Source organism: Symphalangus syndactylus, chromosome 17 (assembly GCF_028878055.3).
Source record: "Symphalangus syndactylus isolate Jambi chromosome 17, NHGRI_mSymSyn1-v2.1_pri, whole genome shotgun sequence".
Taxonomy (NCBI): Eukaryota; Metazoa; Chordata; class Mammalia; order Primates; family Hylobatidae; genus Symphalangus; species Symphalangus syndactylus.
In genome coordinates, this window is record NC_072439.2 from 28,342,704 (window position 1) to 28,367,092 (window position 24,389).

Below are 24,389 nucleotides of genomic sequence, written 5' to 3' on the forward strand. Positions count from 1 at the left end.
CTGCCCTCAGGGCCTTGGTGTCAAATGGGAAAATACATAATATAGTGAGGTGTTTGCCATGATGGAGCTGCACAAAAGGCTCATGGTCCCAGGAATCGTTCTCTGCACTATGATGGAAGTGGGAGCACTTAACTAAGTTGACCTTGGAGAATCAGGGAAGATTTCCGTGAGGAAGTGATACTTGAGTTGATGGAACAGTCAGCTGAGTTTGGGGAACTGGGGCTGGGATTGGGACTGGGAGGAATTGCAGGTATCAGATCATGAAGGGCCTTATATGGTCCAGAGATTAAATTTTATATTTAAGACAACCGTAGCCTAGAAGGATTTAAATAGGGAATAAATAGAATCTATTTGGAATGTTGGAAAAAGCATTCTAGAAACAGCATAGAGGCTGGGATAGATAGAATGGAGCACACAGACTGCAGTAATCTAGGCAGGACTGACAGAGCCCTAAAAATGCCAGTACAAGTGGTCAGGAAAAGGGAGAGGGGTAAGCCAATAGAAGTGAAACATATTTAAGTGTTAAAATTAACATGACTTGACTAATTAGGAATGAAGAACAACAAAGGGGAAAAAGTTTTTAGATACTTATGCAACATTGAACTGATTCCCTTTGGCCATAAATATTGAGGCTTTTTTTCCCAGCTCTTATTTTAGATTGAGGGGGTACATCTGCAGGTTTGTTACCTAGGAATATTGTGTGATGCTGAGGTTTGGGGTACAAGTCCCATTACTCAGGTAATGAATATTGTACCCAATAGGCAGTTTTTCAGCCCTTGCCCCTGCCTCCTTTCCTTTCCCCTCTAGGAGTCCTCAGTGTCTACTGTTCTCGTATTTATATCCACGTGTGCCCAATGTTGAGCTCCCACTTATAAGTGAAAACATGAGGTATTTGGTTTTCTGTTCCTGCGTTAATTCACTTAGAATAATGGCTTCCAGCTGCATCCACATTGCTGCAAAGAATGTGATTTAATTCTTTTTTTAAGTCTGTCTGTCTTTTGGTCAGTTATTTGAAAGCTCTGAAGATAAACAGTTGTGTAAACCAGTAAGAAGGTGAAAGATGAAACCATAGGATGTAACAGAGATAAATGAGGTGGTGTTTTACAATGAGGAAGATGAGACAATCAAAAGTAAAAACCTGGGGAATGCTAACTTTTAAAAGGTAGTATTCCATAGTTTATATGTGCCACATTTTCTTTATACAATCCACTATTAATGAGTGCCTAGGTTTATTCCATATCTTTGCTTGAATGGTCAGACTTAATTCATGTACCCATTCTTAATCGGTACATTAGGATGAAATGTTTTTGCTTGGCTCCTCTGTCTCCCTTCACCTGTTTAGGGATGTAACTTTGGCAGTAGTGAAAAGTCATGTTTAGTTGTTGAGTGGAGAGAGAGGGAAAGAAAAGGGAGAGCAGGGAGGTGAGGGGGGAAAGAGAGGGAGAGGAGAAGGAGAGAGAAGGGAACAAAGGGATTTTTCTAGTGCTGAAGCTTCTATGGTTGGTAAAGTCATTTACTGGGAAATAACAAGTTAAAAGTTAGTATAGGGAAGATGGGAATGATGAATAATTAGATTTGGAGTGAGGTTAATTTAAATTACTGAGACTCAGCCCACTGGCTGTCTTTTGGCCAGTTATCTGGAAGCTCAGAAGACGAACAGATGTGTAACCAGTAAGAAGGTGAAAGACGAAACCATAGGATGTAGGAGAGAGAAATGCAGTAGTGTTTTACTATGAGGAAGATGAGTGATATGATTGAGCTGTGTCCCCACCTAAAGCTCTCCCACTTTGAATTGTAATAACCCCCACATGTCAAGGGCAGAGCCAGGTGGAGATAATTTAATCATGGGGGCAGTTTCCCCTATACTGTTCTCATGGTAGTGAATGAGTTTCATGAGATCTGAAGGTTTCATAAATGGGAGTTTCCCCTGCACAAGCTCTCTTTCCTGCTGCCATATAAGATGTGACTTTGCTCCTCATTTGCCTTCTGGTTGTGAGGCTTCCCCAGCCATGTGGAACTGTGAGTCAATTAAACCTCTTTTTTTAAAACATACATTGCCCAGTTTGGTGTATGCCTGTTTCCCCTTTGTTTTGATCTATTTCTCCCTTTTAGAATGGGTGTCTTTACCCAATGCCTGTACCCACATTGTATCTAAGAAGTAACTAACTTGCTTTTTATTTTACGGGATCATAGGCAGAAGGGACTTGCCTTGCCTCAGTTGAGACTTTGGACTGTGGATTCTGAGCTAAGGCTGAAATGAGTTAAGACTGTGGGGGATTGTTAAGAAGGCATGATTGGTTTTGAAATGTGAGGACGTGAGATTTGGGAGGGGCTGGGGTGGACTGATATAGTTTGGCTGTGTCTCCACCCAAATCTCATCTTGAATTGTAATAATCCCCACAGTTCAAGGGAGGGTTCAGGTGGAGATAATAGAATCATAGGGGTGGTTTTCCCCATACTGTTCTCGTGGTAGTGAATAAGTCTCACGAGATCTGATGGCTTTATAAAGGGGAGTTCCCGTACCTAAGCTCTTCTGCCTGTTGCTGCGTAGGATGTGACTTTGCTCCTTGTTTGCCTTCCACCATGATTGTGAGGCCTCCCCACCCATGTGGAACTGTAAGTCATTTAAACCTCTTTCCCTTATAAATTACCCAGTTTTGGGTATATCTTTATTAGCAGCATGAGAACAGACTAATACAATGAGACAATCAAATATAAAAACCTAGAGAATGCTACTTTTAAAAGGTAGAGTAGAAAAATAGGAAGTTGTAGTTAAATAATGGGACAGAAAAAGAGATATGGACCTTGTTTAGAGAGTCAGGAAGATTACAAATAAAGTAACCCATGATTTCTGACTTTGAGAAATGTATATTTTAGAAAGCCTGGCAATGGTTATGAAAAGTAATAGTCTCCAGAATTGTGCAAATAGAGCATATTCTTTAAAAATAAGCATATACCTGCTTTGTTTATTATAGTCTCTGTAAAAGTCTCTTTAGATATAAGTGGAAGAAAACTTGGCTCAAGTTGGTTTATGGAAATAAGATTTACTAGCTCACATTAGCAAAAATGTTCAGAATTAGTCCAAACTAAAGGTACTATTTTAGGTTAATTTTTCCTAGGGTAAGACCTAGAAGCATACCTAGAAATAGACAAAGATTTGAGTGCAATTTCTTTCCTGACCTCTGAAGCACCATTATTGAAAATGGAAATAAGGTAAGCAAGAGGAAAAGGCCAATATGGGATGCATATATGAGCATGTTATCATTGTGAGCCACCTAGACTCTGTCTGGGTCCTCTGGAACACAGTTTCAACCATGCCTAAGAGTCGTTCTAAGAGGTAAAGAAGTTAGGTTATTGATGTCCAGTCTATTCTGTCATTGGTTAAAGGGCTGCTCATAGGCATACTGACTCTCTGGCACTTTGCCTGCCACAAGTATAGGCTTAACATACTTTTATGGACAGAGAAAACCTGCATACAAAATCACTGTCATTTGCAGTTGGCAGCTGTAAGCATCCATGGAGATACTGATTGCAAAAGACATATGGGCATGGGGGAGCATTGACACCCTCACCTACAGTCCACTCTTGTACTACTTAGACTTACTTTTCCCCACATTATCATATATAAATATATTTTATATATATGTGTATATATGATATCAGAAAGTAAGTAAAACTAGTAGCAGTCATCCAGTCAAAGCAATATCCCCAGGTGTGAATAGACTGTCTCCAAATTCAAAAGGCCTACCAAACATGAAGATATGAAGCCTCTTTATTTTATATTTTATTTTGTTAATTTTAATTTTAATTTTTTGAGATGGAGTCTCACTCTGTCACCCAGGCTGGAGTGCAGTGGCATGATCTTGGCTCACTGCAACCTCTACCTTCCGGGTTCAAGGGATTCTCCTGCATCAGCCTCCCAAGCAGCTGGGACTACAGGTGCGTGCCACCATGCCCAGCAATTTTTGACAAGGGGTTTCACCATGTTGGCCAGGCTGGTCTTGAACTCCTGATCTTGTGATCCACCTGCCTTGGACTCCCAAAGTCCTGGGATTACAGGCGTGAGCCACCGCACCTGGCCTATTTTTTATTTTTTTAATTAGATACTGGATCTCTTTCTATTGTCCACGCTAGAGTGCAGTGGTGTGATCATAGCTCACTGCAGCCTTGAACGCCTGGGCTTAAGCCGTCCTCCTGCTTAGCCTCCTGAATAGCTAGAACCACAGGGGTGCTCCATCACACTGGGCTGAGCCTCTTTCTTAATGGTAGAAAGTAGGAGGTACAGGGTTCAACAACTTGTTTTTTAACTCAAGTAGGGGAGGTGCCAGTATGCTCTACAACTCTGTACTCTTAAAAACTTCACTGACACAGCAGGTCTCTTAATCTTCTCTTAATCTTTGTGGGGTTTGTTACCTACTCTGTTTTTCCTGTGTCTTACAAGAGCATCCAGAGTATTTGCTGTTTTCTATTAGAGAGTCTTATTAACTTGATGTGATTACTAAACAACCAGTGTGTTGACTTTTGGAATATCATATCATCTATGTCTAAGATGATCAAACTCTCTTTGAACTATATCGTGGCAGAGAGTGGGAAGTTAATATAGCCCCGAAGTAAGACTGAATATATATGTTCCAAGTGAATGAGATCTTTTGGGGTTAGAAAAGACTTCAACTGCCAGATGTAGTTTTTGCAGGGTTGTAGTGAATTATGGGATGCAATGGGGACCACCAACCACACTTTCATCATTTAAGTTTTTGAGATTGAACTGAGATTTATTGCTTCTGAATCACATTTAAGTTTAAGTTTCATCACATTTAAGTTTTTGGGATTGAACTGGATTTGGTATTGCTTCTGTATCATACCTTGTTGGGGCTTCCATTTGGACTTTACTGCCATAATTGCTCTGATTCCATAGGTCCAGAACCTGGTGATGGTTCTCCTGGGTGCTAAGTATCTGCCTTTTCTCAAGATCACATAGTAAGTGGATGGACAGTGAGCTCCACATACTGTGAGGCAGACTTGGGCCAGAACTTCATCAGTCATCTGGGCTTCATACATTCCCACTTTAAATAAGGTCCATGATGGCATTTTGGCATTTATAACAGCTACTACCAATTATATGACAGCTTTCAAAAGATTTAGGTATTCATCTGTCCTCTGTGGCAGGTACTCTAAGTGGTTTTTGGTCACTTTGGGAAAAAAAATTGGAGGAATCACTATTGTATATACTTTCTATGAAATTGTAGGGCCCTTCAAGAAAATGGGCCTGCTCTTCAATTGAATGTTTTTGTGTTTAAAAACTAGCTCAAGTCCCTTTTCTTCTCTGTCAAGTTTCTGACTGTAGCACAGGAGGCTTGCCAACGCTATGAATTCAGCTTTTTCTGTAGCGCAATCTTTACAATCAAATTTTGAGTCTGATTTTCAGCACAGTCTTCCATCTGACTGCAGGAAAGAAGATCTTTTTTGAGAGTTGGCTTGCTTTCTTCCTTTTTCTCGGGGAACTTTTGGCTCATAAGACCAGCCTACCAACTCCAAATTTACTGTAATTACTAATACTCTCATGTCTTTCAAAGGCGAGAATATTGCATAATTGTGCCCATTGCCATTCATTTTATTTCATCCCAATCTGCCACAGGTAAGGTTCTTAATAATCTTCATCTTATGGGAAGAATTTTACTGCACAAATCAGCAGTGGAGTCCTTGTTGTCAGTCGACTAGTAAGTGATCTTATTCTAGAATTTCACCTTGAGGGTCTGCTTCCTAGGGCTACTTAGGCACCAGCTGTGTTAGATTGGGTTCTCCCAGAAGCAAACTCCAAAACAAAGTTTAGCATACTCATGAACTTTATTTTGGAGAGGATCTTAAGAAGCATTGGTAAAGGAATAGGAGAGTGAAGGAAGAAAAGAAAACAGCCAAGCAAATGTATGTTGACAGTTTGCTACTGTGGGAAACTGAGGCTCAATCGACCTCGGATTTGCTGTAAGATCATCTCAGAGTTATCCTGAGGAGCAACGAAGCAGGGGTATTTCTCCTTCAATTCCAGTCATTCATTTATCCCTGTACGTAGCTTCCAGGTATTTCTGGCCTCCTTTGTGCTCAGCCTGAGCATGCTCCTGCAATGAGAGACAGACTTCAGGTAGAGAGTTGTAGGTACTGATAGTAGGAAGTTGTGAGTGTGCGTGGAAACCATAGGTGCTGAGAAGCTGTGGGCAAGGTAACAACATCTGCCACACGTGCTTTTATTTCAGGACTTAAACTATAGCACAGGAAAACATTTCATTCTATTTTCTCTGCAATGGTTTTTTTTTTTTTTTTTGTCTTTTTTTTTTTTTTTTTTTTTTGAGACAGAGTCTCGCTCTGTTGCTCAGGCTGGAGTGCCTTGGCCTGATCTTGGCTCACTGCAAGCTCTGCCTCCTGGGTTCATGCCATTCTCCTGCCTCAGCCTCCCAAGTAGCTGGGACTACAGGTGCCTGCCACCACACCCGGCTAATTTTTGTATTTTTAGTAGAGACGGGGTTTCACCGTGTTAGCCAGGATGGTCTCGATCTTCTGACCTTGTGATCTGCCTGCCTTGGCCTCCCAAAGTGCTGGGATTACAGGCGTGAGCCACTGCGCCTGGCCTGGAATGGTTTCTTTTCAAGGCTCTTACACGGAGGCCACTTGTAGCTTTAGGCTTAGAGTTTTAGCATTTTCAGTAAGCAGGAGAGTAACCTCTTGCCTGAGAGCTTAAAATTGGTTCTCTAATTAAGTCCCATTTCCTGTCTCCGAAACATGGCTTGTGAACACATGGGTTGAGTGTGGCCTAGGCTGTCTGATTTAGCTTAGGCTAAATATATACTCTATCCTTGCAGCCCAAGGAAGGTATTCACTATGCTTTCGATGCACAGTGTGAGAATGGGGCAAGATTGGTTGCAACAAAGCAAAGTTTCCACAGAAGAGTAGGTAGGAATCAGGTAGAAAAGCAATTGCCTACTATACCTTGTTTAATAATCCTGTTTAATCTCTTAACAAAACTTTCGGAGTCTTTCCTTTTTTCTGGGCTCACTTAGGTAAAGTTGTTAGATAGCTACGTATGTCTCAGCTGCTTCAAAATTTCTCTTCTATGATGCATTTGAGGTGCCCTATTACTACTAATTATGTCACTTATCTTGGTATAGACCATTTTTCAGTAAAAATGTTTTCTATTATCAGTGAAGGGTAACATATTTAACATGGATTAAGTGAACAGATGAACTAGTCAGAGAAAGAGGCCCGTGGTTTGAGACTTTGGGGAATTGAAAGGAAATTAACATTTATCAAGCACCTGCTATTTTTCAGGCTCTCTGCCAGAAACTTTACATATACCATCTCTTTAATCTTCAAAACAACCATATGAGGAAAATGCACTGATAGCCATTGCATGAGATGAGAAAATGAAGGTTCATGGGGGCTGAGTAACTTTGCAAAGCTCCTTTAGGAGTGCAAGACAGAGCTTGAAGTCTGATTCCAACGCTGTGGGCTCCCTACACTGGGCATGTTGTGATATGGACAAGAGGTTGGCAGTTTTCTGACATATCCCACGAAGCATAAATATGGTAGGCATGTGGCTAATAACGTTTCATTTTGCATGGAGTGGTTTGTCTCTAGAGGAAACCCTAATATGACCATGTTCATGGGAATGAACTCAAAAACTTCAAAATTAAGTAGATGCAAATTTTGGGTTACTTTTTGGCTACTAGGAGAATGTAAGTTTAATGTTCTCCAGTCCCATGTTAGGAAGCAAGCTTGATATTTCCTTTTAAGAAAATAAGTTATAAACTTTTCCTCCCAGACATCTTCTTGATGATTTAAGAAATGCCTTCCCCAAATACTCTTAGCAAGCATGCATTCATGTACCTTGAAGCATGGAATGCGTGTTCTCTGATAACAACACCTGAATCGTTATTTGCATCACTGGCCTCCATGCTACTTTGGAAGATAATGTAGAGGATATGGAACATGTTTTAACCGTTCTGCTGCATCTTTCATAGTTTCAGTGTACATTTGATGAAAAAATTATTAGCTCTTATGTTGCCTTTGGGGTTATTTATTGTTCATTTTTACTGTTATAATTTTTTATTCCCTCTTTATCTTTTCACCTACAATATTTTTGGGTAAGGCACTGAGAGGGGACATCCGAAGAAGTGGGTTCTCACTCTGTTTAATGCAAATAGCAATAGCATTAAAAATAATAGTGACGAAACAATGACAAAAATAAAAATGCCATATATTTTTAAGCTCTACTATGTACAAAAAGTTTTCACTTTTAATTGAACAAATATTTATTGAGCACTCATTATGTAACAAATATCCAAGCAGGCTTCTCTCCACTGGGGAGATGGCAAGGGAAAAAAAGCAGGATAAAAATCAAAATGCTGTGTGTGTGTGTGTGTGTGTGTGTGTGTGTGTGTGATGTATGTGATGTGTGTGCATGTGATTGATGTGTGTGTGTGTGATGTGTGTGTGTTGGGAAAGGGATGAGAAGACACAGAACAAACAAAATAGGTAAAACATGGAGTATATCAGACAGTGAAAGAATTATGAAGGAAAATAAAATAGGAGTTTGGGGAGCCATGGAGGATTACAATTTAAGACCGGGCAGCTAAGCAAGCCACAAAAGTGATGCTGGAGCAGAGATCTGAGAGAAGCAAATGCCAGGCACAGAGAACAGTGCAAGGGCCTTGCAGTAGCTGCATACTTGGTGGACTCTGTGATCAGCAAGGAGGCCGCTGCGGTATGGGGAGATAAGTGAGGGGAAAACAGTTTCAGACAGAGTAAGAGATGTAATAAAGACCACATTAAATAGAGCTTTAGAGGACACTGTCAGGACCTTGGTTTTTACTCTGAAGGAGATGGGAAGCCATTGTAGAATTTGATCTGCAGAATGACATAATCTATATTTTAAAAGTGTCACTTGAACTGTGTGTGAAAATGAAGAAGCAGCTGTGGAGGAACCAAGTAGGAGCCTATTGGAAGAATCTAGATGAGAGATATTCATGGCTTGGCCAGGTGTGATGTGGAGGAAGTGAAAAGTATAATTCTCTGTTGAACACTTTATAGACAGTACCTCATGTAAGTAGCTTTATGAATTTTCTGAAATCATTTCACTAGTCTGTCAGTTTTATCATCTCTAAGATGGGAACATAAAGTGGTCCTGTTTCTGAATATCTGCTGAAGGTACGCTGATAGCTCCAAAGAGAAGCTCTGTAATCAAGTTGAACCTGCTGACCAAACGGGGATGTGGTGAGTTAGAAGTCTTGGGAAAAAGACCATTTTTTTGGAAAAAGGCAGAGCTAGTAGGTAGAGATCTGTGACAGCCTGTGGTCCCTTGTGAAACTGAATTCCCATACCAAATAAAGAGAAAGAGTTTCAAAAACTGATTCCAAAATGAGGCATAGGAAATTAAAACTATCGGGCTGGGCCTGGTGGCTCACGCCTGTAGTCCCAGCAGTTTAGGGGCTGAGGTGAAAGAATTGCTTGAGGTCAGGAGTTTAACCCCAAACTGGGCAACATAGTGAGACCTCATCTCTACAAAAAAAGATAAAAATTAAAAAATTAGGCTGGGCATGGTTTCTCACACCTGTAATCCCAGCACTTTGAGAGGCTGAGGTGGGCGGATCACCTGAGCTCAGGAGTTCGAGACCAGCCTGGCCAACATGGAGAAACCCCGTCTCTACTAAAAATATAAAAATGAGCTGGGTGTGGTGGCACATGCCTGTAAGCCCAGCTATTCAGGAGGCTGAGGCAGGAAAATCGCTTGAACTCAGGAGGTGGAGGTTGCAGTGAGCTTAGATAGCACCACTGCACTCCAGCCTGGGTGACAGAGCAAGACTCTGCCTCAAAAAAAAGGAAGAAAAAAAAAAAAGCTAGGCATGGTGGTGTGCACCTGTAGTTCTAGCTGGGAGCCTGAGGTGGGAGGATCACTTGAGGCCAGGAGTTTAAGGCAGCAGTGAGTTGTGGCTGTGCCACTGCACTCCAGCCTGGGCAACAGGGTGAAACCTTGTCTCAAAAGAAAAAGAATTATCAGAATGACAGAATTGCTAAAAATTATAATCTGATTGGTGGTCCTGAAGAAGCATTTTTCACCCCTTTGGGATCACAGCTATGGGAAAATAAAACAAAAGGCTCAATACATATATCCCTAGTATGAGACTACCCGTAGAAGAAATGGAAGTTGGTTGTTGGAAGAAATCAGTACAATTTATTCCACAGTAACACTGGTAGGAGATTAATGTTGGCACCAAGTGCCCATACTTTTTTTCTGAGAAGTTTGTCCTATCTCACTGGTGAGGAAAATTAAGAATCCCTATGAGGAACAGAAACAGTTTGTGGGACATCATGGAGTTTTCAATCTCTACTGACCTTCCACTCCATCTTCATCCTTCATACAGGAATAGGGGCTTTCAGTCGTGAGTTGGGGGAATCTAGCTGGCGGAGTAAAGGGTATATATCAAAATAGGCCCTGTCTGTACACCTAGATGTCTATAGCTTGAGATGATTGATGATAATAAATGAATGGGTTAAAAATACAAACATTTTATACATGGATAGCATGATAAATATAGCATCAGGACCAACATCAGGACAAATTGTGAAGACACAGGCCAGTGTCCTGCTCTTCATCCTGCCATTTTGTGATGTGCCATCATTTGGCGTCCTTGCTGCCCAGAACCCTCACTAAATGCCTATTAGCACAATCACAGCTATGCTGAACCTCTTAGTCTTCCAACATATATCTTGTCTAACACTTTTTTCTTCAAGTATTGGTCCTTACCAGATCTTAGCACAAGCAAATCCTGTGCTATTTCCTTTACACACTCCTGCTTTTCTGTTTTTTTTTTTTTTTAATGCCATGGTTGCGGTATATTACCTTTTATTTTGTTACTTACATATTCAGCTTGAAATGCATATAAGAAAGCTACAAGGAAATGTTACAGTTAGTTGAATACATGGGTCAGTAGCTCCTGGGCTTAGTCTGAATTGGAGAAGTACGTCTAAGAGTCATGAGAGAATGGATGGTGAATAGAACCACAGGAGTGAAATGAATCACAAAGAAAGTAGCCTTGAAAGAGAATTGTGCATCAGAGAGATACTGGGGAAGCCCAGCATTTAAAGTTCCCGTAGAGGAAACTCAGTTGGCAAAGGAGACTGAACGGCATAGCTTTGGATGTAGTAGACAAGTTAGGATAAAGAAATGTCACAGGAGGCAAAGACTGAGAATATTATAAGAAGTCACAGTATGCCCATCTAGCCAATACCGATGAGAGGTCAGCTGAAGAGTGTCTTTAGAGTTTAATGGCATTGAAGTCTTAGAAGACATTTGTGCACTTTTCATGGAACTGGTATAGGGGTAGAAGCTAGCTGAGAGAGGTGTGAGGATTGAGAGGCTGGTAATGAAGTGGAGATGTACGGTATAAACAATTCTTAAAGTTTATCTGTGAAGAGGAGGATGCTGACAGAACAATAGCTAAGGGGAAATGTGGAATTAAAAGAGGTGCAAATTTATGAGCATATTTAAATGCGGACAAAGTTTTTTGAGGGAAGATAAATTGTTCATCCATGCTTAACTCCACTTCTAACAGAAAACCAGATTAAATAAGAATAAAGGGATTAAGAAAGGTATACATTCACAGTGGTAATCATGAGAATACGATACAATTTTGGAAGCAGAGAAATGGTAAGCAATTTATTTACAAACTAGGTTATTGCAGAGGTAAATACCAATATGGTTGTAATTTTAGTACCCCAAAATGACTCAAGACCCTCGGTAGAGCTTCATATTTTAGAGACACAATGTACCATGAAAAATAAACTGCAGGTGTAAGAAGAAAAGGATAGTGATTTTGAAGATCTGTGTGTGGAGCACCTGGTGTTGCTGACCCGCTGCCCCAGTCAGCACAGGCAAGCGAACCACCCTCCCACACAGCAATATAGCAGACTTTTCAATCTGAAGAAATTAGGCCACCTGACACACCAGGAGGGTTGTGTGTGTGTGTGTGTGTGTGTAGGTGGTGAAGTACAGGACTAAAAACAGGAGAACTAAGGGTTTCCATACTGAAGAGTGGGCATCCCAGCAGGTATTCTCCACCCTGCTTCTAAAAGAGAGAAGCCAGGAACAGAGATTCCTGGAGGGCATTCAGAAGTGGAGCATTAATTTGCTAGGGCTGCCGTAACAAAGTAACACAAATTGAGTGGCTTAAACAACAGAAATTCATTGTCTCACGGTTGTGGAGGATAGAAATTTGAAATCAAGAAATCAAGGTGGCTGGGCTCACACCTGTGATCCCAGCACTTTGGGAGGCCAAGGTGGGAGGACTACTTGAGCTCAGGAGTTTGAGACCAGCCTGAACAACGTGGCAAGATGCCGTCTCTACCAAAAAAATAAATAAATAAAAATAAATTAGCCAGGCCTGGTCGCGTGAGTGCCTATGGTCATGGCTACTCAGGAGGCTGAGGTGGGATGATTGCTTGAGCCCAGGAGGTTGAGCCTGCAGTGATCCATGCTCCCACCACTGGACTTCAGCCTGTGCAACAGAGAAAGACTCTGTCTAAAAATAAAAATATGTATGTCATATACATATATATGTGTCATATACATATATACACATATATACATATATAGACACATACATATACATATATACACATATATACATATATAGACATCTGTGTCTATATAGACATATATACATATATAGACATATATATGTGTGTGTGTGTGTGTGTGTATACATATATATATATATATATATCTCAGTAGGCTTGGTTCCTCCTGAGGGCAGTGAGAGGGAACCTGATCTATGCCTTCCCCCAGTTTCTGGTGGCCTGCCTGCCATCTTTGGTATTCTTGGCTTATAGAAGCCTCACCCTGATCTCTGCCATATTTTTCATAAGGTGTTCTCCCTGTGTCCAGTCATGTTGGACTCAGGGCCCACCCTACTCCATTAGGAACTTGTAACAGCTGCAATAATTCTATTTCCAAATAAGTTCACATCCTGTGATACTGGGGGTTAGGACTTCCACTTATGAATGTTGACAGGAAATACAATTCAACCCATAATTAGGTGTTAAACTTAAATCAACTCTGATGTGTAATGGAGTCCTTAAACAGAAAGCTCAGATCCCTTTACTGGAAAAGCTCTTTCTGCAAACAAGATATTTCCATTGGCTTTTCATTGTTTTAAGAATGAACTCACAGCCAAAGAGAAACTAAAACACTTAAGGAACCTTAGTCATGAAGGACAGATCAAAACAAAGAGATAAAGGATCATGGATGACACAGAAGTAATAAAACAAATCTTCAAAATATTATAATTAATGCCTTTTGAGAGAAAAGAGATGTTTTTGTGAGGCTTGACAAGTGACACCAATAAAGAGATATCAGGATGAGGAAATATCTGTTACTTGTTAAAAATATAATAGCAAACATAAATAGTAAAATGTTGGGAATATAAAAAACCAGACTCCCGACCCCCAAATGAGAATGTTAGGGTTTAGACACAGAAGACAGAGGGTATAATACCTAGAGTAAGATTTCGGAGATGGAGGAAGAAATGGAAATTTAGAGATAGGTAAGGAGATTGTTCTATTTGGGGGATGGAGGAGAGGAGGAAATGATGGGGCACACACCTTGCATATAGATAGATTTGTTGATGGGCTATTCAGAGAATTCCTATAAAATGGTGTCTATATGTTTTTATGTGAGGCAGGATGAAATTAGAGCAGATTCTTTAGAGCCGGACTGCCTGAATTTGAATCCTGGCTCTGCCTTTTACTAGCTGCTACTTCTTTTCTTTTCTTTTCCTTTTTTTTTTTTTTTTTTTGTTTTTTGAGACGAAGTTTCACTCTTGTTGCCCAGGCTGGAGTGCAATGGCAACATCTCCACTCACTGCAACCTCTGGCTCATGAGTTCAAGCGATTCTTCTGCCTCAGCCTCCTCAGTAGCTGAGATTACAGGCACCTGCCACCATGTTCAGCTAATTTTTTTTGTATCTTTAGTAGAGACGGGGTTTTACCACATTGGCCAGGCTGATCTTGAACTCCTAACCTAAGGTGATCTGCCCATCTCGGCCTCCCAAAGTGCTAGGATTACAGGCATGAGCCACCACGTCTGGCCAGACACTGCTACTTCTTTTGTGCCTCTGTTTATTTATCTGTAAGATAAAATTAGTAATGGTACTTAGCTGATACAGTAAATGGGCCATTGTAGGCAAAACAGTTGGAAAAGTGCCTAACATGGAAGCTCTATAAAATATAAACTATGGTTAATATTAATGTTATTATTATATAAAAATAAGCCAAGACTTAGGGAGTTGATGGAATATTATACAGTATTTGGGAAAAGAGGTTTGTGATAGTTATCGTGAAGTGAGAGACTTCAAATTGATAGGAGAAATACAGCAGGAGTAAAGGTCAGTGACCATGAATTTCTAGGAGATATGTCTCTCCCAGTGCTTACCTTTCCCAGTGCAGGTGTGGAAGAGGCATGGTAACTGTATTAATCCAAATTGTTGCTATGGTTTTTTCTGATGATGATTGGTTTTTAGATGATCCTACAGCAGGTCAAAGTGGCAAGGAAGTTAAGTGTATTGACAAGTGGAGGGTGTAAAGGATAAGATTATAAATGAATGAGAAGGTAAGTGAACACACATGGCTTGCTTTTGGATAGGGAGAAGGTTGAGGTGCCAATAAACTAGAGAATTAATTGAGCCTGAACAATAGATAGAGATATTAGTTGAAAAACTAAGTTGGAAAAATTTAAGTGTGCGGTCAGAAAAGCCATGTTGGCTTTAGCGATGTTGGAGGTAGAGCTATTTGGGATGCTGCCAAGGATTATGCCACTAAAGAAAAGTGTCAGGTACCTAGAGATGAAGAATTAGTTAAAACTCTCTAAGTAACTCAAACAAAACAACAAAGAAAATGTATTGGAGATATCATATATATATAGTTCATGGAACCAACCCAAGGGCAGTCTGGCACTAAGCCATCATGCTATAAAAGTAAATATAGAGCCATCATAATTCAAGTGATATTCTGTATTTTTCTTGCTTCTGCTTCTTTGTCTGTATATCTGCTTCATACTCTTTCTCAGCACACTGGATTTCACTCCTTGGCATGCACAGAAACAAAAGAGGCCACTTCACAGCTCTGGAATTTAAAGACTTCTCAGTTCACTTGACCAGCTGAATTCTAAATCTTGTGAGACAGAATGTGACTGGTATGGCTTGGGTCTCATCAACTGTCCAAGGAATGTTACATACTGTTAACATGATTTCCAGGGGTGATATTCCTGCACACCAAAGTCAGTTCTCAGAGAAAGGGGATGAAGATATGTATAGGGAATATCTGTAGAGATGTCTATTGGAGGACTTCGGGGAACTGAGACACAAGGATATTGGATGGGGTATTCCATTTAACCCAGAGTCATAGCAGGTTTGAAGGAGAGAGAGACTGTGAGCCAGAGACCCAATTTGTCATGAACAGAGTGGCGCTGTCAAGGATAGCACTATGAAGGTTAATATAACATGGCCCCATGCAGTCACTCGATCGCTAATTTTTTTGTTATTTTCCTTTTTAGAGATGGGGGTCTTGCTATGTTGCCCAGGCTTGAGGGCAGTGTCTAGTCACTGGTGCAATCACAGCACACTACAGTCTTGATACTCAATGAATCCTGTCACCTCAGGCTCTGACTAGCTGGGATTATAGGCATGTGCCCTGTGAGCATTCATTATTTTTAAATCAGCAAATATTTATTCAGTCTCTAATAAGGCATAAAGATGGTGAAAAGGATTGAAGATAGAAAACTACTGCAAACTAGTGAAGACTGAGAGCTATGGGAGCAGTAATCTCTGCTCCACAATTTACTAGATGTGTGGCATCGAGCAAATTTTTTTGAGATTGCTTTCCCTTTTGACAAATAGAAAAAATAATTTCTATCTCTGATTTTTAAGAATTAGATGCTACATTATAGTTATTGACCTTGGAGCAGATACAGAAAGAGCTCCTAAAATGGCAAGATGCTAATAAATCAATGAGCCAAACTGCTGAAGGGTGACAAACTAGGGAAGGAACAGTGAAAAGTTACTCCAGGGCTGTGCACAGCAGATCTTCGGGGCATGGAGGTGAGAGAGACTTGGGGTAGGAGGGATCTGGGAAAACTTCCAGCAGATGCTATGCCTGAGTTAAGTTTTGAAGGATGTGCTGGAGTTAGCCTCATAAACAGAAAAAAAAAGTACATTCTAAAGTCCAGAGGTATGAACCCATATGCCTCCCTAACAGAGCTCTAGACACAGAACTCTAAGTGGTGGAGTATGATGATGGAACAGACATATTTGTTTATGGTGAAGGAGCAGGAGAGGAGGCTGGGTGTTACAGATTGTTGGTAGCTTTGTGGCTTAAACTGGTGTTTGATGTTATGAAAAGTTAAGACAACGTGGGGTCCTTTGACTTAGAGACAACTGTAGCCCAGTTATTAGACATGGGATGAAAAGGATGAGGAGGAACTGTGGAAGGCGGGCATAAAATGACTTAGCCTTGTTACCATATCTGGCACACACGATCAAGATGGGCTAGATAGCAAAATGCTTGCTGCTGAACCTCGAGAGTCGGGCTTGTGAAAGCTGAAACTTTTAGACATAGGACAAACATCTTCCTAGGGCTAGTGGTGAAATACACTCACAGTGTGCATCAATTGGCTTTCAAATCCTAGTGGTGGTGGGCGATAAGACACTTAGACTTGTGATATGCAGAAATGAAATATAACATGGACTTTCCACCTGCAGCTATTCCTTTCATAACGGAGGGTGTGTCCAGAGCTTCCAGGTGGAAGCACCTTTCAGACAAGTATTCCTCAGCATTAGGGAGCAGAGCTGAACGTGTCTATGGTGTCGGGTTGTCTTCGTAAGGAATCAGCCCCGAACTATAAAAGCAGAGAGCCTGGAGCAGAGTTTCTACTACTCCATGAATTCTTGTTGGATAAATATTGAATTTTATTCAAGAAATGTCAGGAATATTTCAAGGGGAAATCAGTGAAAAACTTTCCAGATGTGTCTTCTCTCCTGTATAAGAAGGATTTCTTAATGACTAAAATTTAAAAACAATAAAGACTTTATTATGGAAGCAGGAAGACAGGTGAACCTTATTGTAAGTAATAAACATGATTGGGGAAAGATGCACAGAAATATACTTTAGCACAGAGTGCACTATATAACAACTAATTATTTACGGGAAACCTTAGTGGGTTTCTTCATTGATTCTTTTCTTAAACCATTCCACATATAAATGAGATAATGCAGTATACTACATTATACTCCATAAATATATTAATATACAAATATTATTTGTCAATTAAAAATAAAATTTGAAAAGCAAAAAAAGAAACCATTCCTTATTTATCCTTTTAGCTTGAGGCAACATTTTGCAGCCACAAAGACTGTAGATGTGATAAAATAGATTGTGTATTAAAAGCTTTGAGATGTATAGATTGATGGTTTTCTGTCTCTTCTTTTCTGTGGTCCTACTTTCCCCCTGTACCTCTGAAATTTGGTCATGACTTAGAATCAGTCACGGTTCTTTTGTGTTCTTTACTGATTGCACTCAGGTCACATCATAAAGCTTCACAGAGAAGAAAGTTTCATTTTCTGATTGTCTGGGGGCACTTAGAACTTAATCTTTAAAGTACTGATTACTAGTCCCTTGATTTCTATCTGAGGCCCTAAAAAGACCTAAATATAGCGAAATCTTTGGAGTTTTTTTTTTTTTTATTTAATCTTTTGAAAGTTTACTCAGATTTGAAAGTGATGATTAGTAGTTTTCAAACTACTTATCTTCTAAGTCCTAAATTCTTATTTACAAAGCCCAGTTTAGTTTTGCCCCCAAAGGACTGCAACTTTGGAGGAAATATTTTCTCATTCTTTTATATGCCAAAGCTATTTTAAAGAAAGGGGCTTAAAGTTATTCTTTTCTTTCTTTTCTTTTCTTTTTTTTTTTTTTTTTTTTTTTGTTCATTTTTGATTCATGCTGCATGGTCACGTCTTCTTTCTCTCTTCCTTTTCTCTCATTTATGGCCCCTGGCTCCCCCCACATCATATCTGGAACAAGATTATTATATCAAGTGACCTCCTCTTATGAGGTTTTCTTGTCAGCGGCTTCAGTGGAAGTCAGGCGTACAGAGCTGTGATTTACCACCACTTAACACTGAGCGATGTAATGTATTCACATATTTTGAAGAGCAAGATGAATGAAAAAATGCCTGGGAATGAGAATGGTCGGTTCACTCACTAACCACTGCTGCAGTGGGAAGTTGGCTGCTGAGATAAATGAATGGAGCTTGTTTAGTGAGATGAACAGTTTTTAGAATTCACGTAAGATGTCATTGTACTTGCTGCTGGGTTTGAACACTGTATAAAATGCCTTATTTTATACAGAAAGGATTGACTCATCATTCTTAATACGGTCTCTTTGTACAGAATTGAACAAAGAAAATGTTAAGTGAGGAGGGAATGAGAAAAACTGACTTCATACTTTAGAAATTATGAGATAGCAAATCAGGGTAAAAAAAACTAAGAAATGATTAATTTGGATAGAAAAAATACATCCTTATTCTGAAATATTTGATTTATTTATTTTTTGGAAAGTTCACTCATTGCATTTAAAGGAGAGATAATCTTTTTTTCATCAAAAAATTTTGGTCATAGGACAATCACCTATGGTTTTGTCTTAAACCTGAGGTAACTTCATAGAACATAGTCTCCAATGTCAGTGACATTTAGCTCTCTGAGGAAAATTCTACACCTGGCCCTAGAAAATGAACTTTCCTGTTGAACTTTCCTTTCCTGTTGAGGTTCTGGACCACTCTGGAAACATTTAGTCCTTTTTTTTAATAAGATATTTTGAACCAAACTTGAATGCTTTTTTTTTTTTTTTTTTTTTTTTTGTAGTGGTTCCAGGAGTGTCCCCTTTGTGTTCTAAAATAATTGCCTCAGTTTTCTTATAAGACACTCAACATGTAGTTTATGTATCAACCGCATCAGTCACTGGGGGTGCTTTGGGATGTATATTTCTGAGTAGTGCCCTAGACCTATAAATTATTACTGAGAAGTGGAGCCTAGGAACCTGCATTATTACAAGCACCATATGTGATGTTGTTTTGGTTTTCGTTTGTTTTGCTTTGTTTTGTGGCAGGGTCTCGTTCTGTCATCCAGGCTGGATCATGGCTCACTGTAGACTTCAGCTTCTGGGCTTTAGCGATCTTCCTGCCTCAGCCTCCCGAGTGGCTGGAACTACAGGTGCATGCACTACACCCAGCTAATTTTTAAGATGTTTATAGAGACAAGGTTTTGCTATTTTGCCCAGGCTGGTCTCAAAGTCCTGGCCTCAAGCAGTTCTCCAGCCTTGGCCTCCCAAAGTGCTGAGATTACAGGTGTGAGTTACCACAGCCAGTCCCAGGGGATTTTTGTGGACACTAAAATCTCAAACCATTTATAAAAAGAAAGGAAAAAAGCACACACTTATGAGCACCATACTATATTCTTATCACTTTTCCATTTGCTTTTTGAATATTGCTTATTTAATCCTAATGTTACGCATCAGAGATTATTATTATTTTGCAAGTGACAACGTGGTTCAGCACTCTCTCTCAAGATCATGAAACCAGGAAATGCATTAGGTGCAAAATCAGGTTTATATAGTCTAGCTTCAAAGTCTGTGTTCTTTGTCTTATGGCACACTGATCTCTTCAACCTCAAGGGTGACCTGTGCTCCTGGAAGATTCCCAAGCTGCACTGCTATCTAGCTCTCTGTGATGAAGATAAAGAGACCCTCATCTTGGCATTATCTACTTGGAAATCACAGCATCTCCTTTAGGGGCATTGCCTGGTGTCTCTTCTAGCTCATTCTTAAAGAGTTCAAACTAAAAACACACTCAGGATGATTCTACAATAGTCATTCATACGTATGTTGCTCTGCCAATCCATCCGTGTGATTGCTTAGTGCCATTACAGCAAATAGTGCAACACTGCATTGACCTATTGACTCCCAATGTGTTTCAGTTCATAAGATTTGATTCTCAAGCTTAAGGTCTCAGATGGTTAAGCCCTATGATGACCAGTGTTACTCTCAATTCATTCTAGTTTACAGACTCTGGCAATGTGTCTTGACAAGATGGTTTTTATTCACATAGTGCACTCACACGTAGTTATAGTTGACTGAATTCTGGCTTTTAAACATTGAACCTCTTGATCAGAACACAATCCTTCTTTATGAAAATATTTGGGAAATTAGACTCGAATTGTATTATTTTGGCTTATAGTGTTGTGTTGAGAACCAGTATCACTCTGAACTTTTATTAGCAAGAAGGTGGAAGGATTGAGGGAAGGCAAACATTAGGCAGCTGAGTTGTAAAGTCCATTAAGTGTATCAACTAAGTCATGTTGCCAGTTTTGTACCTCATACCCATTCTTTGAATCCCTTTCTGCTTCTCTATGTCTTTCCTTTATTGATGTTGCTGAATCCTAGGAGCCAGCAAAAACTCGATTTAAAAAAAGATGCTAATTTCCAAACACTGATTAAACCTACCCTCTCCTCTCCAGCCCCTCAGTCTTAGTGCAGACCTTCATAGATTTTTGGATACTCTTGCCGTAGTCTTTGAACTGGTTTTACTTTGAGATTGCCAACTTCAATTTATCATACATCTTTGTCTGATGAAAACTTTACCACCTTCTGCTTAAAACCCTTAATAATTTCCACTGCCTATGCATCACCTTCCTTTCCTTTTACCACCATTGTCTTTACCTACTGTTACAGTCTCCTAACTGGTGAGTATCAACTCTGTCTCATCCCAGAGCTTTTGTCATACCGAAGCTAGTGTGATATTTTGAAATTGGATCATGTCAATGTCTGCTTAACACTTAGAAGTGCTCATACAATCAACCCAACCCTTCTTAGTTTAGCCTCTGGTCCAGCACGGTCTGGCAACTGCCCCAGTATCTACGTTTATCTCATGCTAGCTATGTGACTTTGTGCTTTTCAACAACACTAGCCTTCTTTCAATGTCTCTTCCCCACCGTGCTCTGTCATGTCACATGGCCTTTGAACAGGCTATCTCCTTTGTCTGAAAAGATTTTCTGTTCCTAGTCAAATTAGCTCTTAGTCCTCCTGAAAATCTTTTATTATCACTATCTGATCTCTGTGTGTGAGATTGTCTTGGGCTTGTAACCTCTGACTGGCAGTTGAATCTTAGCAACACTCTCACAATAGCAGAGTCAGTCGTGTGTTAGCAGTCTCATGATCACAGAACTTCCCTGAAACTTCTGGCTTTTGAGTTAGCCCTAAGATTCTGGGCTTGGACAAGAAGCTTGCATTGAATGTCCCATTTATAACTGCCTCTTTCGGTCCTGAGGATGCTCACCTTGATCTCATTTACTCTCGTTAATTTTTGAGAAAAGCCAGGGATACATATAATATGTAAAGATGTGAGTTGATTCTATAACTATACGATTATATATATAATTACATATGTGTGAAATAGTGATTATATCTGCATATACATTGAATAGTTGTGAAATAGTGAATACACACACACACACTTGCACACACAAGGTATTCCACTATTCCAGTAAGGCTAAGGAATTTTCCCTCTGTGCCGGTTAAACAGACATCTTAAAAGAAAATACAGTAATTCTTCTTCTGCTGCTGCTGCTGCTTCTAATTACCCCATATGCGCCAAGCACTATGTTAAATAATTCACATACATTGTCTTGATAACAACACTCTGATTACCCCTGCTTTACAGATGACACTGAGCATAGAAAGGGTTAAATAACTCACATAAGGTCACATGTCTGTTACCTTGCAGGCCCAGATACAAGTCCAGGTTATTTAACTCAAGATGCATTTTTTTTTCTTTCCTTTTTTCTTTCTCTCTCTCTCTTCTTTCTTTCTTTCTTTCTTTCTTTCTTTCTTTCTTTCTTTTCTTTACTTTTCTTTTCTTTTCTTTTCTTTCTTTCTTTTCTTCCTTTCTCTTTCTTTCTTTCTTCTTTTCTTTCTTTCTTTCTTTCTTTTTCTTTCAACTTAGAGGGACCTAATTAAAGTGAAGACCTTCTGCAAAGCAAAAGAAATTATCAGCAGAGTAAACAGACAACATACAGAATAGGAAAAAAAATTTGCAAACTATGCATCCAACAAAGGTCTAATATCTAGAATCTATACGGAACTTAAAAAATTCAAAGCAGACACAAATAACCCCATTAAAAAGTGTCCAAAAGACATGAATGAACACTTCTCGGAAGAAGACATACAAGTGGCCAACAAAAATATGAAGAAATGCTCAACGTCACTAATCATCAGAGAAATGCAAATCGAAACCACAATGAGATACCATTATTAAAAAGCGGGAAAACAACAGATGCTGGCAAGGTCACTGAGACAAGGGAATGCTCATACACTGTTGGTGGGAATGTAAATTAGTTCAGCCACTGTAGAAAGCAGTTTGAAGATGTCTTGAAGACCTTAAAACAGAACGTCATTTGACTCAGCAATGCCATTACTGGGCATATATTCCAAGAAAATAAATAATTCTACCAAAAATATATCTACCAAAAATAATTCTACCAAAAAAATTTCTACCAAAAATAATTCTACCAAAAAAAAATAGCGCTTTATTGAAGAGCTATTCACAAGAGCAAAGGCATGGAATCAACAGAGGTACCTATCAATGGTGGACTGAATAAAGAAAACGTGGGGCACATACACCACGGAATACTATGCAACCATCAAACATAATGAAATCATGTCCTTTGAAGCAACATAGATGGAACTGGAGGCCATTATCCTAAGCCAATTAATTCAGGAACAGAAAAGCAAATATGTTCTCACTTATAAGTGGGAGCTAAACATTGGGTACTAATGGACATAAAGAATAGTTATAATAGGCACTGAGGATTACTAGAAGGGGAGGATCAGAGATGGAGAAGGATTGAAAAACTATTGGGTACTATACTCACTACCTGGGGGATGGAATCAGTCATACCCCAAACCTCGGCATCATATAATATACTCATGTAATAAACCTGCACATGTACCTGCTGAATCTAAAATAAAAATTGAAATTATATCTATATGTTGAAAATCCCACTTCTTTAACCACCAGGCTCCTCAAAGTATGGTGTCTGGACTAGCAACAGCAGCAGCAACTGGAAGTTTGTTAGCAATGCAGTCTCAGTTTTACTACCAGTGTCTTGAAATGGAATCTCAAAATTCACAAGATCTCAGTGTAATTCAAATGCACTTAAAGGTCTGAGAAGTACTGCAATATACTATGTAAATTTCTAATTGTATGGGAAGGTCAACTTTCTATTTTCACTTTCATCTCTAAAATGTATTGTCTCACATTGATAGTACCTATTTCTTTTCATTCATATTTATAAAAGGTAGGAAAAATAGGCCTATTATGTACTCTTTGGGCAATTTGAAGTTTGTATTTTTAGTTATTGTTTCTATCAATTTAAATGTCTGAGGGATCGTTATTGAATGTACCTGAAATCACACTTAATCTGTAAATACATCACATCCTAGGTTATAAATATTTGGGTTGTGCTTTGGGAGTAAGAATATGAGGAAGTCAATGACTAAATTGTTTTTCAACTAAAACGTTTTATATAAAAACAAGACAAAGCTACAAGAATCTTTGTATTAGCCTGAAGTTATTTTTTAACTGGAATAAAAAGTTATTTTTGTTCGGTACTACATTCGGGTCTGAAAGGAATTTTAATAAAGAAAAATTAAGTTGGAGGCTAAAGGCATGGAATTGCTGAGTACAAGGGGTACAGAAAGCACTGGGACACTCCGGGAAACTGATAATATCTTCAAGCAAAGAAATGCTTGCTTGGCAGCTTGGCATAAGCATGACATTAAAAGGGAAGAGCATTCTTTATAATTTGAAGTGCTTTCTGGATAGTCAAACTTGACTTTATCCCTTTGGAGTTTAGGTTGTATCATCAAGGGCCTCTGTTTGCTTTTACTTGTGTTGGCACTTGTCCTAAACTAGGTGCCTCTATAATGGTGACAATTCACTCGGAGCCTAAATGTGGATAATTTGTGCTGTGGTTTTAGGCTATGACCAATCTTAAGGCATAGGAAGATTGAGAAGGGATTGAATTGTCACCTTAGGCTATTCAGTTAAATTCTCTGAACCTCTTTTTCTATATAGAAAAAGAGGAATAACGATGACTATCTCACAACGTTGTCATGAGGATTGAATGAGGATATACGTGAAGAGCTTAGCACAATGTCTGTCTTATAGTTAGTACGGGAAAGACATCTCTAATCCAAAAATCCAGAATCCAAATGCTGCAAAACCTGAAACTCTTTGGGAG